Source organism: Copidosoma floridanum, unplaced genomic scaffold (genome assembly GCF_036245765.1).
Source record: "Copidosoma floridanum isolate Cflo_tuat_1 unplaced genomic scaffold, Cflo_Japanese_pri ptg000030l, whole genome shotgun sequence".
NCBI classification, from domain to species: domain Eukaryota; kingdom Metazoa; phylum Arthropoda; class Insecta; order Hymenoptera; family Encyrtidae; genus Copidosoma; species Copidosoma floridanum.
The window spans coordinates 6,928,023-6,944,587 of record NW_028321907.1 but is presented as its reverse complement, the minus strand read 5'-3'; the positions used below and the strand labels follow the sequence as shown (position 1 = coordinate 6,944,587).

Sequence of the window (16,565 nt, the reverse complement as noted above, 5' to 3'; positions counted from 1 at the left end):
TCTTAAAATTGTGTAGGTAAAAAGAGGGAGAAAAAGAAAAAAAAAAGACGAAAATCTGCACTTGCGATGAAAAGACGTGTACCTATGTAAATGCTCTTGTTACATAATGAAAAAATTCGTCTTCCCTACGAGAGCAGACTGCCGGCCATTATGCGCTACTCATATACATTTATATTTTCGCACCATCGGCCCGCAGACAGAGAAAAAAAAAAGGGGGGGGAGGAAGTATAACAAAGATCGCTCCAACCCGCGAACAATTGTCACAGAAAAGAGAGAAAAGGCACCCACTCCGGGCATGGCGTTTTCGCACTTGGAAAAAAAAAAAAAAAAAAAAAAAAACACTCAAACACCCAACCTCTAATCAGCAATCAAACGTATAGACAAACAACCGTGTATACATTTATCATAAAGGAGAGTGTTGAGTAAACGCGAAAAAAGGGGGGGGGGAGAAGGACAAAACGTGAAACGGAAGCGAGAGTCGAAGTGCGAGAGAAGGGCAGTTGAGAGGAAGTGGAAGTGAGAGAGTATATCATTATTGTGTTGCGCATACGTCATGTTACAAACGAGGTGATAGGGGGACGCTTATACAAATAAGTATATTTATAGAGGGTGGAAGAAAAAACACTGGGACGATGAAAATCGCAATGCTGCCTTTTTCGTATACCCCTTTCTTTTTTGGACATTATTTTTTTTGCAAGGCTTTTTCTCAAGTTTTGGAAATAAATTGGAAAAAAACAAAAGGAAGCAAGAGCCAAACTAAAAGGCGTCATCGTCGAGTAGTTACATCGGCACCAGAGAGAGAGAGAGAGAGAGTTAGTTCTTCGTCCAGGTATACCAGCTACACACACGTTGTACACGTACACATTATATTTCGGCTCTCTCGCGAATTCTGCAGCAGGAAGTGGGCTAGACGCGACGCAATGCCTCTTTCCCCCCCCCATTTACAAAGCCTCGCTGCTCGACATAATGCGCCGTCGTTTGGATTTCAGCCTCCCACGACAATAGCCCCTAAATGTCCGTGTGTACACACGAGTCTAAAGCGCGGGTCTACTGTACTGTACGTAACTATGTTCTGACGGGAGAAGGAGACGAAATGCGAAAAACAAGAGGCCAAGAGAGAGAGAGAGAGAGAGCACTTACAAAAAAAAAGTGTATCCAAGTGCATAATACCTATATACACGCCAGCCATCAGCCGACAGGACGTGGAAACGAATTGGAAGGGACAAAGATGGAGAAAGAGTTGAGTGAGCCCTACGTACAAAGTGTGCAATAAATTTTTCGCAATAACCGTGCTTGTGCGTTATTACGCAGATTTTCTTTTTTTTTTTTTTTTTTTTTTTCATGTTTTGCGTGCATTATTTTCTATGCAGCCAAGTTTTTTTCAAGAGAAATCGGCAAGTTTGCTTTTTTTACTTGTAATCGTGCTTTTGGACGAACGTGGAATTGATGACTTGCTTACAATTATTACGTCTTTCGATGCCGCAATGCATTTTTGTTATCGATGCGCGCGGCGTGTGTTTCGCCGTTGTTGTTTGCTCGCTTGTACGAAAATAACGAGTATAAACCTAAATGCGTGAATCACCGCGTGTATCGCATACATTGTGTATTGTAACCGCTTGGTGAAATTCAAAGAACCGATTGTGTATCGACGCGATGTTGTTGTATGCAAATGCATCCGCGGTTTAATTATCATTCGACTCGAGAACGACATTGTTATTTTCATTTTGCAATCTTTTGCAATTTTTTCCTCGATTGGAGGAGAAAAAGAAATTGTTCTGTTATGTTTCGTTCGGTTTTCGTCATCATCGTGCCGATCCCACTGTCGAACTCAGCTTTAGACAACAAATTTTTTCAAAAATTAATAATAAAATAAATTTCAAATAAAACAGGGGATTGAAGTTCAAGTAGAAAAAGTTGTCTCTATGGTTGTGCTTTGTTTTAACAAGTTTTAAAATGTACACCGGCATAGACAGTGGCGCCTTGCACTAAACAAGCTGTAAGTGCATGGCTGATGATAGATTTTCAATTAATGTCAACCGTATAAAAAAAAAATAAATAAATTAATCACTAGTCGAAACGAAAAACAATCAGCGCCTTGAAATTGTATCAGTCGAGTGAAAAACAAACGCCACGGACTTTTAATTTAAAGGTCAATGAGGTAAAGTTGTGACCATTTTACTTCAAGCGACAAGACTTACGAGCAATAAAATCACCAAGCAGAAAAAAAAACGTACAATTGCAATCACTGGTCGTGCTTCGTTCCAAATAATTAAATAAATACATTATCCGTACAATCCTTTATCAAAAAAAAAAATTTTTTTTTTTAATAACTTAAAATCATCTTTTTTATACTAATTTCAATCGTAAAACTCGAATTGCTCATTGTTCGGAAGAAAGAGGAAAAAAATGTATTACATGTAGTTGTCGCAATTTATCTTCGCTAATACGCATTCCCGCGCATCGCAAAGCGCACACCGATCGCACCCCAATATATACCCCCACGTGCATCAGTTGCCCAAAGGCCCTTGACCCCGCGCGCACAGACCGAATATGTCTCATTAAATTTACGCGCGCAGAACGAATCTTTTGCCCAGCGTCGTTTTTTTTCCTTCTTCCCTTGTTCTATTATAATACATAGGTGTTATATACTCATCAAAACACGACGTAGAATCGTTTACGAACAGGGCACCAAAAAGAAGAAAAAAAAAAATGCTCTCCCTCCACCTTCTTTTTTTTTTTTTTTTTTTCCTCGGTCTGACGCTGCAACAGCGGTATAGCAAAGCAGCTGGTCCATCGTTCCCACGCATTTCCCGCTCGTTGCTGCAGCTTGCACATGCACACGTGGTGCTTATATATATATATACATGCGTGTGCATCAACTGCACGTCCGGGCCGTTGCACCCGTCGGCGTCGTCGTCGTCGTTGCGCGTTATTATTGTTATATCATCGTCATTGTGAGCGTGCACGTGTGTGCGTGTGTGAAGGGTTGTACGGGCACGGTAGTGGCGAGCTCGAAGAAAGAGAAAAATTGCAAGAAACACGAGGATTTGGGCGTCACGAGAACCGGAAAGGGAACGGAGGGATGAGAGACTCCGGGGATAAAGGGGAGAAAAAGCACATAGTCTTGCAAAAATGTATGTATACGTACGTACGGGTCTTACGAGCAATGCAAGACAAAGTTATGTATACATACGTGTACGTAGTATCAGTAAATAAGCATCGGCAGCATACGGGAGGAGGAGGAGGAGGAGGAGGAGGAGGAGGCATCATCATCAAGGGGGAGAGAGAAAGAGAGGGGTAATATATCCCTACGGTACGTACGTGATGGACCAAGAAAGGGGAAACAGGTTTTCTGCGAGCGTCCGTACTCTTTTTCTCCTTCTCCCCTGCACCGGCTATCCCTTGTCTCTCTCTCTCTCTGTCTTTTTTTATTTTTTATTTTCTTTCTTAATGCCCTTTTTTCGGGGAGGCACCCCTTTCTCGTCGCGCGAGCGGTGCAGGTTCGCCTCTTCTTCATCTTCTCCCGGTCGTCCTCCTCCTCGTAGTCGTTCGATTTGCCGAATGAAGTTGGAGCGTCCGGCATGAACGACCGCAGCAGTACCAGAACACGCTGCATTGTACTTTATATCCTCGTTTTCGTACCTTCGGTCACCAATGTCACCAAAATCCGGCTCACACATTTTTGTCTATCTCCATCGGCCAACAATTCAACAATTTAATAGAGATGGTTTTATTCTTTTTTATTTTGTATTTTGAGAGAGAAAGCTCTCACTACATACCTCACTTTCCTGGTTCCTCCTCTAGCTGTTGCCTCCGCCGCGTCTTTGCTCGCTCCTTTGGATGCGAACGAACTCGGCTGACGCCTACACGTACACATACACATTCGGGTGCTTATACTTGCTCCGTCCGCCTCCTCCACCTCCTTCGTTTTCTTCCTTTTGCTCGCTGTCTGGGATCCCTGGGTACATATATACGTGGATCTCTCTCTCTCTGTTTGTGCAAAAATGCAAGCTGAGCTCTCAATGGTGTGTGTGTGTGTGTGGAGGTGGTGGTGGAGGAGGGGGAGGAAAAAAAAAGAGCGAGCGTTATAACGTGTAACGAAATCGAAAGGAATCTCGGGGGCTACCTCCTTCTCTCTTTCTATCCGTTTCCTCTCTGTACCATCCTTCTGATGGTGCTTCTCCTTCGTCGCCGTTGCCGTCTTCCTCTCTTCTTGTTCTCCGGAGCTTGAACGGCGTCTGCATGTATCGCTCGGTCCAAAAGCAAAGGCGAGCCTCCCTCCCTCGTCCGTCCGTCCGTCTGTCTGTCCGTCTAGCCACGGAGCGCTCGGACCTGCGTATATTATATGTCTCTCTTATACCCTACGTCTTACATACAGCTCGCCCGCGTATTGTTATATAAACTGCATAATCGGGTCCCTCCCCCTCGGGGACTAGGGTTACGGATATGTATTTATATATGTATATATATACACAGGAGAAAGAGGAGAGATTCAACTCGCTGGTTTTGTCTTGGGTACACCTAAATATATTACATTCTACTTGCCTATATGTTTATACGTGGGTTGATCAATAACTCCACGTTCATGTGTATATATATATATATATATATAGGCCCTCCTCTTACTTTCGCCGTTCCGTCTCGCTCCGTGATATTCCTCCTCGCGTGATATCTCCCCCCATGACTATATGTGATGTACAGACCCTCTCTCTGTGCGCATAATATATATATACCCAACCCCCCCTCTCTTTTCTATTTCATTTTTCACGTATAGAAACTATCTTTGATGTTTGTGGTGTTTGCACCCCCGAGTCTTCTCTTCCTTTACCTTCCAAGGGGAAAATGTGCGTCTTGGCGAACGAAAACTTGATACTTTGCGTCCATCCCTATAGGGTTTTTTTTTTTTTTTTTTTTTTTTTTTTTCAGCACGCTAGAGGTATGGAGCAAACGATGTGTAGGTAGTATGCATTTTCTTTTGCAGTGAATAATTTTATGAGCAATACTCACGTACAAAGGCGACAGTGGGCCACGTACTGCTACTTACCAGTGCATTGGTGGAGAGTAAAACGGCTCAACCGAGGGCGCTCACATGTTTACAGCAAATCCGAAGTAGAGGAAAAATAAAGGAAATTTAAACCCCTCTGTATCGAGGTTTCGTTGCCTGTATTCGCGTAAAATAATATACATACAACACCTGTTGCTTCAGATTCCACGTGCGCAAAGTCGGCCCGCATCGGTTGTATGAACGATATCGCACTCGCGCGCGGCGATCGAGAAGAAAAGTATGAAACGCCGACTGTATATACATCAAATGTGTCACGATTGGTGATGGGCACGTGCGACGGACAGTGGCGTGGATTCATTCATGAGAAAAAAAAAAAAAAAAAAAAAAAAAAAAAGTCGCGTTGTCCATCGGTATCATACAATACTTTGGATGCTTTCATTTATCGTGAGTTACGGAAATGTACACGACGATGCCGATGGGTTTTTGATTATCGGGTCACCAATTTCATGTCCATTTGTGGTATACAGTGACTTATCGATGTATAAAAATCACAGACCCACTTGATAAAGTGTATTGTGGTAAAGCGACACGTGGTACTGCAGGCGCACTACAATTTGGAAATTTTCTAATCGCATACATAATCGTTCGGCGTATCACTTTTGGAGCTTGATTACGATCTTTATTGAATAATTGCCGTGTATAATATATAGTGTACGCTATCGGGACGATTAGAGAGGCGAAGAAGAGTGTACGGTTACTCGTGCCCCATTGTTGTCGTCTAAGCACGTGCTCCGGGGAGAAACATCATACAGGGGGGGGGGGGGTTCTGGAGCCTCGACGACCAAGAACCGTGTAAAACGAGACGTGTGTGTATATAACACGTGCATACATGTGTTTACGTATATTGTCCAGCACTTGAAATTCGCGAAGTCTCGCACACGGGTGTTGTTATGATGCTTAACGTCAATTTATTGTAAACATGGATAGGTTTCGCGAAAAAAATCGCGGAGGTTTCAAATGAATCGGTTAAGTAATTATCATAAGATAGACGAGAGATAATTATGTCATTGGTGGGGGGAGGGGGGTTCAATATAAAAATACGGTTTGGGAGAAAACAAAGATAGATAACAAAGAATAAAGTAATTTAATCGGTACATCACATGGGGTGTTTTTTTTTATAGCGATGATGTACCAAGGAGTATGGGACATTATTGCTGTCACAAGTCGTTACATAATGTCAGACGAGCCTCTGATGTCATTTTTTTCACTTCTTGCGGATCAACATCAACATTTTTTTGTCTTCGAGTTGTATACGTACGGAAATGTCTTTATGATTTTTAAACTTTTAGCACACTTTGAGTGTAAATTTTTATTTGTACCTCCTAAAACATTCGTATATTTTTCTCTCCTTTCTTAAAGACAACCATCAGATAACTGTTTGTCCTGTGTTGTGGGGCACTATGTAACATGTATTCCTCACGTATTGCTGTAGTTAAGCGATAAGATTTTTTATTTTTTTTATTTTAAACTCACAAAGACACCAAAAGCCTGATCCACAGGAAGATGTGGTTTTGTTACGAAACTTTGCAACGAGAGCATAGCAATTATTAAGGTGTGCACGAACGTTTCAGGGGACATAAAAAAATGATATTGTACATCGGTATAATTGTAATTGTGGTGGATAAACATGATACCGCATTGTTTTGTCGATAAACCAAGTGTAGGAGTATGTCGAGGAGTATTATTTTATCCAACCGAAATGTAATATTTTACAACAGTATTAAAACAATTATTTTTCTTGATGTATAAGAGGGAAAAGTATCGACGTAAATTCCCATCGGATGAAAATAGCGTTCACCATTTGTTACAATTATTTTGATGTCCTCTCTGTCCTAGAGGATGTACGAATCCGTGGAGGACAACAAAAGGAATATTTTTTTATGATATTTTATTATTACCAATGCTAATCAATTATTATCTGGATTCACGTTGCGTGATATGAGTGTAAAAACACATAAAGATCCGATTGTACATCACGCGGAGAATAGATGTGGTGAGCGAAGCGACCAAATAAGGGATGAAGAGAGTAAAGAGTTTTTTTTTTTTTTTTTTTTTTTTTTCAATTTACAACAATACGTACATTTTTACCCGCGAATTGAACACAATGTTTGATTATTCCAAGAACCGAAGGTGGGTCGCGAAATCGGCAGGTTAGTTGCACTCGTTTCGCAGAGAGAGAGAGAAAGGGAGAGAGAATTTAGAAAGAAGAAGAAGAAGATGAACAAAAGAGAGCCAAGGGGCCGCCGTCCAGAAAGAGTATAGAAAAGAGAATGGTAAGGATACATGTGTGTAACATATATATGTAGGAGGAAAGGAGAATGTATGTGTATCACGTAAGTTGTATATATACGTATGGTCGACTAGACTCGATTTCTGCTGCTTGGCTTTACTTCTGTATATATATACTCCTCCTTTGTATATACCTGTATATATACTTTTCTTCTCCTCCTCTCGGTTGATCGCGCCGGCTGTACATTATATACCCGCGCGAACATACATATATACATATACACCTATAGCGCGTATACTCACAGCGTTCGTTTGCCTCGCAAAGGTTCACGAACTCTCGTCGCCTCCCCCTTGCCTCTTCAGTCCTTCTCCTCTTTCTCTCGCTATACCCACCACTTTCCGTCGTGTGCGTCTCTCTCTCTCTCTCTCCATACTTACTCTTGCTCCTTCCAATTTGGCCTTTTTCGAGCTGCAGCTCGCAGTACATGGTATATACCTGTATATACCCATACGATATATAGAAGAGCAGCTAAGGAGCAAAGAGACCAAGAACACCCCACTTCTGGCCTCCCTTACACTCTGCCCAATGTCCCATGGATACACGTACGTTTATACCATATACACTCAAGGTCCCTCTCTTCTTCTTCTTCTCTCTCTCTCTCTCTCTCCTTCCGTTTTTACAAATATATATCTAGATACCCAAGGATCCCCTCTCCTCTGCTCGCGTTTGCTACTTTTATCTCCTCTTTTTGCCCCGCAAAAAAAAAAAAAAAAAAAAAACCCTCTCCTCGCTTAGGCTTTCTTTCCACCGCTGTCCATGTACTGAATATATTTTTTAGACGTACGCGATCTCTCGGAGGGCCCTTTTTGCCAAAATTTTCGGGGCCTAGTACAAAAGTACGTGCACACCACCGCACCCCCGGACTGCACCCGGTAGATGTGTACCATCCACAAGTACAATTTTCCTACAGTAAGTTTTCGCACTGGTGTATCTATTTATACGTGCCCTCTCTCTCTCTTTCTCGGGGGGTGGTGTACATTATATATATATACATACACATTTAAGGTGGCTTTTTGGAATACCCTCGTCTCTCTCTCTCTCTCTCTCTCTCTCTCTCTCTCTCTCTCTCTCTCTCTCTCTCTTATTAGGTGCCATTAAATTATTATTTGCAACTATCTACCGACGCCCAAAATCTGCTTACCCTATTCAATTCTTTAATGTGCTTACTGAACACCTTGCCCTCTACTCTCTCTCTGTAGTTGTAGGTGATTTCAATGTAGACTTGTCTTCAATTTCACAGGATTCAAATTATCTAGCTAATGCCATCATCTCTTGTAACCTACATCTAATTCGCTCCGAACCTACTCACCAAAATCCAGAGACGCTTGCTCGGCGCTTTACTCTTCGGTCGGAAATTGATTTGCGCCACTCCGCTAGACGGCAAAATGAAATCTTCTACATTGGTAACCATCGTACTCAGGCTTGGACAAACTCTTTTGTTGTCGCTGCAGCTTACCTCATGAATGGCTTACCTTGCCCTGACTTTGCGTCTGACGGCCTTCCTAAATACAAAAGTGATATCTTTCAAGAACTTCTACGCCGTGACACTGGCGAGTGGGAAAATCGGGCTGTGACACTCTGACTGGTCACACTGTCGTGTGCATATTTATTTTGTTTTATTTTATTTTGCTTTTATTCCATACTGTCTTGCATTATATTAGCTTGCTTTATATACCTATACATTAAAAATCCTTTATAGCTACAGATTATGGTTATGTTTTTCACTGAAGGTAATACTGCTTGACAGCTCATAGTTCGCACAATCTTTAATCTTTAATCTTTAATCATCAATTAAAAAATTAAAAAATTAGAAAAATTGTAAATATAGTGATAATGACGTATATCAAAATAATTATTCTGAGTATTATTGTTTAGCGACTATTAGTATATTCCAAACTGTTACTTATTGAAAGCGCCATACTGTCAGTTGTAATAAGCCACTTTTTAACAGCTCACCTATGGAGTGATATTTTTCAGCTGTCATGTCACTATTGTTGTAGTGAGAATTATATTATATTATTATACTAAACTTCTTAACCCTAAATCAAATTTACATGATGTATTAATGAATATTGTTATTGGAATACTCGACAAATGTAATTTTGATACTGGCCAGATAGGGTTTTACCCCATGGCCCAATAAATATATCTAATCTAATCTAATCTAATCTCTTGGCTTACGCCGAATTGCCGAGCTGTATTTTGGGACGGAGTTTTCGGAGGTTGTATACCCCCTACGCCACTCCCATCCTTTAGGGAGATTCAATCGAGTACCTATTTTTCTTAGTGCTTTGTTTCACTTCCATCTCCAGTTTGAGCACGAGTTGGTCCGGAAAGATATTTCATAGTAAAATGAGAAGGAAAAACAAAAAAAAAAAAAAAAGGAAAAAAAAAACCAAATTGATAAAATTCTCAGCTTTACCAAATGAACTTCGTGTCCTTCGTGGTGGTCACAAGGGTGGAAAAACATCGTTGTTGTTGTTATATCCATACTCTTGTAACTTCGTCGCCGGAGATAACATCTGAAACTCCCACCTGTCAGAGACCTACACCTTGTAAGTACGTGCATTAGATTCCAAAGCAGTGGGGGGGGTGCGCCATAAGTTACGTGTGTGTGTGTATATATACATTCGAGCTAAGAGATGCGTATGTGTGTGTGGGGGGGGAGGAGGGGGTAGTTGGAAGCCTTAGAAATTAAAACACATATATCAGATCCCAGAGGGGTGCTCCGATTAAAGGGTCTCTTGGCTACTGGAGGAGGGTGGGGAGTCGGTGCGAATTAGATTACTCGTGAGGTCTGGTATGCATCACACTTCACTTTTGGTGTACATTATACTCGACATTGTATTTAAGAAAGGAAAGGTCCCGTGGATGACTTTCCACTGGCCTGCACGAGGAAGGAGGCAGAAGAAAAGCCTCTGGTGCAATTTCAGTCGAAAAGGGGATGATTCGTACTCGATATCTCATTAACGGAGATCATTGGTATACGTAAATATACGGAGGGATGAAGCCTATCTTTTCGCGCGCGCGCGCGCGTGTGTGTAGATCGCGCGCAACCCTCACCCGATACGTGAATCGAGGCGGAGCCCCAATACTTGTACTTGTGCACGAGCCGTACTTTCCTCTTTCTTTCTCCTTCCTTCTTGTTCGGTGCTGCTATTTCAGAAAAACAGCAAAGTGGATAAACGGAAGAAGGGAAGATAAGACCTGGAGAGGAATACCTCATATACACGCGCGTGCGTGTGCGTACGTGTATATGTAGAGGGAACAAACTGGTTGTACCAGAGAGTTCCCATGCATGGGGGGAGGATGAGGAGGAGGAAGAAGGAGCTGGGAGGGGGGAGGTCGCCGACGACCACCACCACGACTGGTGCGAGACCAAATGCGTACATTTTGTGTATAATGGGGTGGGTGATGGTGGTGGTAGTTCGCGAACGGACGCGGGTAGGTATGTATATACGGTGGTGGCGAAAATAAAAGGTACACCAGCCGCGCGCGCATTCGCCCGACCACCACCACCACCACCACCAGCACCGATGCCTTTGCTCGTCCTACTCCTCTTTCTCTAACGCATGGGTATACCCGGTGTTATATGTATATGTATATATACCGCCAGCGCCAGCGCCGGTTTGCGTTAGCCGAGCGGTGGGTGCAAGGAGGAGGGCAAAAGATACCTCCTCGGGGCGACGATCAAGGCGACGACGGCGGCGGCCAAGGCAAGCTGCCGGTGTCGCGACTATAGTGCTATAACACCGCTGGGTACTCTGCGGCGCAATATTTTCGCGAGTCGCGCCAGTCCAATTTATGCATTACGGCTATGTAGGCACGACGCCGCGCGGCACCCTGGCGCTAAAATTCAACCCTGAATCCGACAATACACTACAAGGAGCGCCTTTCCTCTCTCACTCACTCTCTCTCTCTCTCTCTCTTTCTTTCTTTCTTTCATTCTTACCATCTCTCTCTCTCTCTCTCTCTCCCTTACTCGCTTCACCTCGATCTCTTACTAGTCCATCTCCCGTGTGTTATAATAGTTGACGAAAACCCGAGTTCGTACATGTACTCTCGATGTCGTGAACGGAGCAAAATTCCGAAGCAACAGTTCAGTGCATTTGTTTGGTGATCGCAAGATAAACGACCGCGAAATTATTGAGTGCCGTTTTTACCGAGAAGGAAAGTAAAAAAAAAAAAAAAAAACAGAAGCAAAGGAAGTTTTCGGCCTGTGGTGTTTTAGTTTTTCGCTATTACCTTGGAGCCCCCTCCCCACCCCGGTTTCCTTCCGCCCTCCATCCCACCCCCTCTCGTCCTTCTTTCCTCCCTTTTCTCCGCGAAAGCGCTACCTCGTCTAAAACAAGCAACAGTTTTGTAGTTTGAAAAATCGTAACAAAACCAAAAAGTCCGCACGAAGCGTTCGTTGTTTGGAAAAAACAAGCGAAAAAAAGTTGGAAACAAAAATTGAAAAATTGAAGAAAAAAAAAAAAAAAAAAAATTACTTTCGACGAATCAGTGACAAAAGTAAAAATTTGCAACCACAAGATCGTCCGCGAGTCGCGAGTGCCTACAAAATTGACACCAACGTAACACCAACAACAAAAACAACAACGACGCTAACATCACCACCAGCATCATCATCATCATCATCATTATCATCACGAACAAGGAACCGAAGAAGAAGAAGAAGAAAAGGAACATCGTCGACAGCGCCGGGAGCATCAGCAGTCCAACGTCGTCGTCGTGGCCGCCTGCAGTGGGCGAAGGATCATCGCGGAGCAACGGAATCGCAACAAAGGAAGGAGGAAGGCCAGCAGCAGCCGTAGGAAGAACGACCCAAGACAAAATCGCTCGTCGGCGGATGGCAATTAAGTGTTGGTTAAGTCCGGGCTAGTGCACCCTCCGCAGTCACTTCTCGGCGACGCTCTCTCCACTATTCTCCACTTCCAACGACAACAACAACCACAACAACAACAACAACAACAACAACAACCAACTATCGGTGTGTGCTTCCTTCCCCTCTATACTGTTAAAATTTTCTTTCTTTTTTTTTTTTTTTCTTTTTTTTTGTTTCTCTCTATTGATGATATTACTATCGTTGAATAGTCGAAAGGGTACAAACGACGATGTACCTACCGAGTGAGGGCGTGTGCTTGATCATCTTTTCTCCCTTTGGATCGCGACAAAGACAACGCCAGAGAGTCGCGAGAGACGTTGTACACGGGGCGACGGCAAACCGTATAGCGATAAGTATCCGCTGCTGCCGCTACACCCACACCTAACTCGTGCATAGTTAATTCCTTTCTCTTTGTACAAACTACGGTCATTTCGAGCCCTTTGATCGCACACGTTTTATAGAGCTCTCTCCGGTATGTTTTTCTCACCTGCGCCATACGTACCAACCGGTTCGTATAGTTTTCATCATCACCCGGCTCTTATCGATGGGACAATGTTCATAGATTGCTTGGTCAATCGATCGATCGAGGGAAGGACCGATCTGTCCCGTATATACCTACTCGCCGAAAGGGTTAATACCCCCCGTAGGTCCGCGCCTGCGTGTAATAAAGCACAAAGCTCTCTCCATCTCTCTCCCCATCTCCACTCGTTTTTCGCGTTGAGTGCAAGTGTTTGCTCCGGTGCTGTTGTGAATTTGTACGAAATATGCGCGCAAGCTCGCTCTTCTTCCCTCGTGCACATTTGTTAAGTAAGTTGTACGCGCTGAACTGGGCTTTCGTCGTTGCATGATCATGGGAATGCAGTTTTTTTTCGCCTGGGCGAGTTGTACGGGACCGCGCGTCTACGTTACCATACTTTCACTCGTGTGGGCACTCGTTCCCCCTTTTCCCGATCTCGGGCAGTTTGTTCGCGCTTGCATACATGATTCTTGGCGTGAGATTTTTTTTCGATTGCTTGGAGGGTAATGTAAAAGAAAAAATAACTTTGACTATAACTTTTATTCGTCGCTTGCGTGGTAGATTGTGTCGAGAGGTAATGAAAAAAAAAAAAAAAAAAAAAAAAAAATGGTACCGGTTTGCCCGACGAAATCGCGAAAGTTTTTATGCAAGTTGAAAGCCCTTGTGTTGTACGGCATTATCTGACTTGTAAAATAACTAAAAATAAGTAATAAAGGTGTTCGCGGTCGCAATGATCCAAAACTTTTTTAGATGGACCGACGCCAATCGTGGTCCGATAGGTATAAAATATCGGAGGTATCGATTAAGCTTGTAACGATGACTAATAACAAGCAGCCCATATTTAAATAATAAAAATAACCTACTTATGAACGAGAAGGAAAAAATTATAGTATCCGGCATAGCGCCTAAACTTCACCGCGTACAGTTTTACATTGAAACTTGTAGTAATTTTTTTTTCCCCCCATGTAAAAGTTACTTTGCAAAGCCTCCCTCGCCAATGTCTTACTATCCAACATTGATAAAATGTATACAAAAGCAAACAACACACTAATTTTCAATTGATTGGTTTATTATACTCTTCTCTCGGCGTCTACCACCGATAAAATCCACGAATACAAGTGATGTCTTTCGCCCAAAATGCGCTCTTAAAACTCACAGTCCGAAAGAATCTGCGAATTTTCCCTCGTCTCTGATCAACGCAAATCGCACTTGTAAAATCGGATTGTCTTGCATAATGGCAAAGTAATCCAAGGCGCGTGACGTTATATTATTACGTGCATACGTGCGTTATGAGGAGGGACGAGGATTTCGCGGGAATTTATATTTACAAATCACGATCGATGTGACCGTAAATATTGTTACGTACATCAAAACGTTTTCCCCTCGTCGTTTATACCTACTAACTACCAGCAGAAAAAGGCTTTTCCAGCTACAAACGCTTTCTTCTCTCTATCCTTGGGTAACTCACACAAAAATAATAACAACAATAACAATAATCGTTGTTTTCTTCGCAAATCGTGAACGTATGTGTACACATACACAATATCGAGCTTCTTTTTGTACAGTAGTATAAGAGATGCCCCTCCGCCGTCTCACATGATCCGCATGACATAGACACGAGCGCATCTATTTTCGAATTTCCTTCTCCCCCCCCCAACCCCACTTCCACCCCTACAGGTATTATTACTTTGCGTGATTTTTTGTTTCTCCTCCTTATCTTTTCCTTTCTTCGATACATACATTGTACGGACACGTAAGTTTGTCTTTTCACCCCATAATAACCCAATCAAGTTGCAACATTTTTCGTTTATATGTATAGCGTTACTGCTCGCGTGCATCACCGACAAGAACACACACGCCTGCTCGTATAACCACGGTGGTGCATCAGCTGCAAAAATATTATTACTCGTGGCGTAGGGGGGGGAGGAGGGTGGGGGTTATAGTTTGAAAATTTGTTGCTAGATTATACGTATATACCTACGCATGTACGGAAGGTGATGTAATTAGTTTCCAAACGGTTCGCCCTCCTCTTTCTTACTTGACGAATTTTCCCCCTCAAGGTACATATGCATACATGGGTATACACTCGAGAGTTGGGGGGCAAAAGTAAAAATGCAACGATAGGTATGCTTTTGTCGTCGTCGGCGCTGCACACATCCGCGCCCTTACGTGTACCTATATATACGTTATGCACCGTATACGTATACCGATTATTTGAACATATATATATATATTCCTCGTGCCGTGTGTATACATGTGCGCAACGAGCTTCGTGCATGCGATACAGGTATACCTATGCCGTGCCCGTGTAAAAACGTTGAAAGGGAAAAGGAGAGAGAGAGAGAGAGAATGAAAAGCAAGGAAGGAAGGAAGGAAGGGCGGCAGGGAGGGTGAAGAGAATGCAACGACGGTTGCAGTTGCAAAAATTGCATGCATGCACACGCTGCTCCTCTCTCTCTCTCTCTCTTTTTTACTTTTGTACATTATTGTACACATGGATGTGACATTACAATATGGTGTGCGTACTTGGCGTTTGTATGAATCACATACGTAGGCACATGAGGCAGACACGTTTATACACATGTACCTATGTACGCAACGAATGCATGCTCACAGAATAATCATGTATATATGTATACGTACGTAGTTGTGTGCACCCTAACACGGCTACGGAGGAAAGAAAGAAAGGGAAAAGGAAGCAGGACGAGTGCAACTCTTGCGCTTACGTGTACATATATATATATATATATACATGGGTCCTTTTTATTCAGCTTACAATAAGTATGTTAATATCGCGTTTGCCCAATTGTCGCGTTGAATTTGTCAATTCTTTTTTTTTTTTTTTTTTTTTTGCTTGCTTTTTCTTTTCTTTCCTTCTTGCTTGCACATATACTCATGATTTTTAGCTGTAACATCATACATACTCTGGTTAACAACAATACCAGCCAAGAGAGAGCGAAAGTATGCGTGTGTATGTATAGATAAGTGCACGTATACAACAAGGCGATAAAATATGCCGAGCGTTTTCTGCCATGCACTGCACGGCCACCGCCTTGTATGTTTTTTCGTTTCCCGCGCGCGCTCTGCTCATCCTCTTCGTTTTCCTTTTTTTTTTTCTCTCTCTCTCTCTTTCTTCTTCGGCTTTGTCTGCCTCTTTTGCTCCGATCGACCCCTCTCTCTTGTATACGTTTTTTCTCATTTCTTTTTCCTCCTCCCCCCCCCCCGTTTGTCGCCAATATATAACACATCGGCACAGATACCGCGCTGTGTCCCCGTAATTCACTGATACGCGCACTTGATGCAGCCTTGTTTTTGTTTCTACCTCCCTTCCCCCCCCCCTCTCAATGATTGTTGATAAATAAATTGGCCGAGCATGATTGGGTTCCCTTAAAAAGTATGGGGTGCAAGATAAGCGCGTGAGAGAGAGAGGAGGGTTGGTTCGCAAACGGAAGAGAAAAATGCAGCTTGCGAAAACGAAGTGTGCATTATAATAAATATGGGGTCCGAAGTAACTAGTGTATATTGTATATACATATACCTACTACGAGGTTGAGAATCGCAGCCGGCTCGGGTGTCTATAACTTATATATGTGTAGCGAATGGGTGGCTGTGTGTGCGCGCGAGTATATACAGAGGGAGGAGCCAAGGAGGAAGAGGAAGACAGAAGCAAGGACAGGGGGAGCAAGGGAGAGAGAGAGAGAGAGAGAGAGAAAAAATATATATAAAGAAGCAAGGCAAAACGTGAGCTCTTTCTCTTTCTCCGGTCTCTCTTGCAGAATTTTAGCGTGTGTTGGTATGTGCGATAGGA

At 42.9% G+C, this 16,565-nt stretch overlaps 1 protein-coding gene across 11 annotated transcripts in view; it reads left to right on the top strand.

The window, feature by feature from the left end:
- The window catches only part of Syp (synaptotagmin binding cytoplasmic RNA interacting protein), a 52,725-nt gene that overhangs the window by 10,927 nt on the left and 25,233 nt on the right, over nt 1-16,565 (top strand). For 10 of the 11 annotated variants that reach the window (XM_089597043.1, XM_089597042.1, XM_089597041.1 and 7 more), the window contains exon 1: nt 11,632-12,345. The exons of the other annotated variant lie outside the window; for it this stretch is intronic. The gene's annotated coding sequence lies outside the window, so the exon portion shown is untranslated. Of the gene's footprint in view, nt 1-11,631; nt 12,346-16,565 lie in introns of those variants that run through there. 11 annotated transcript variants of the gene reach the window in all.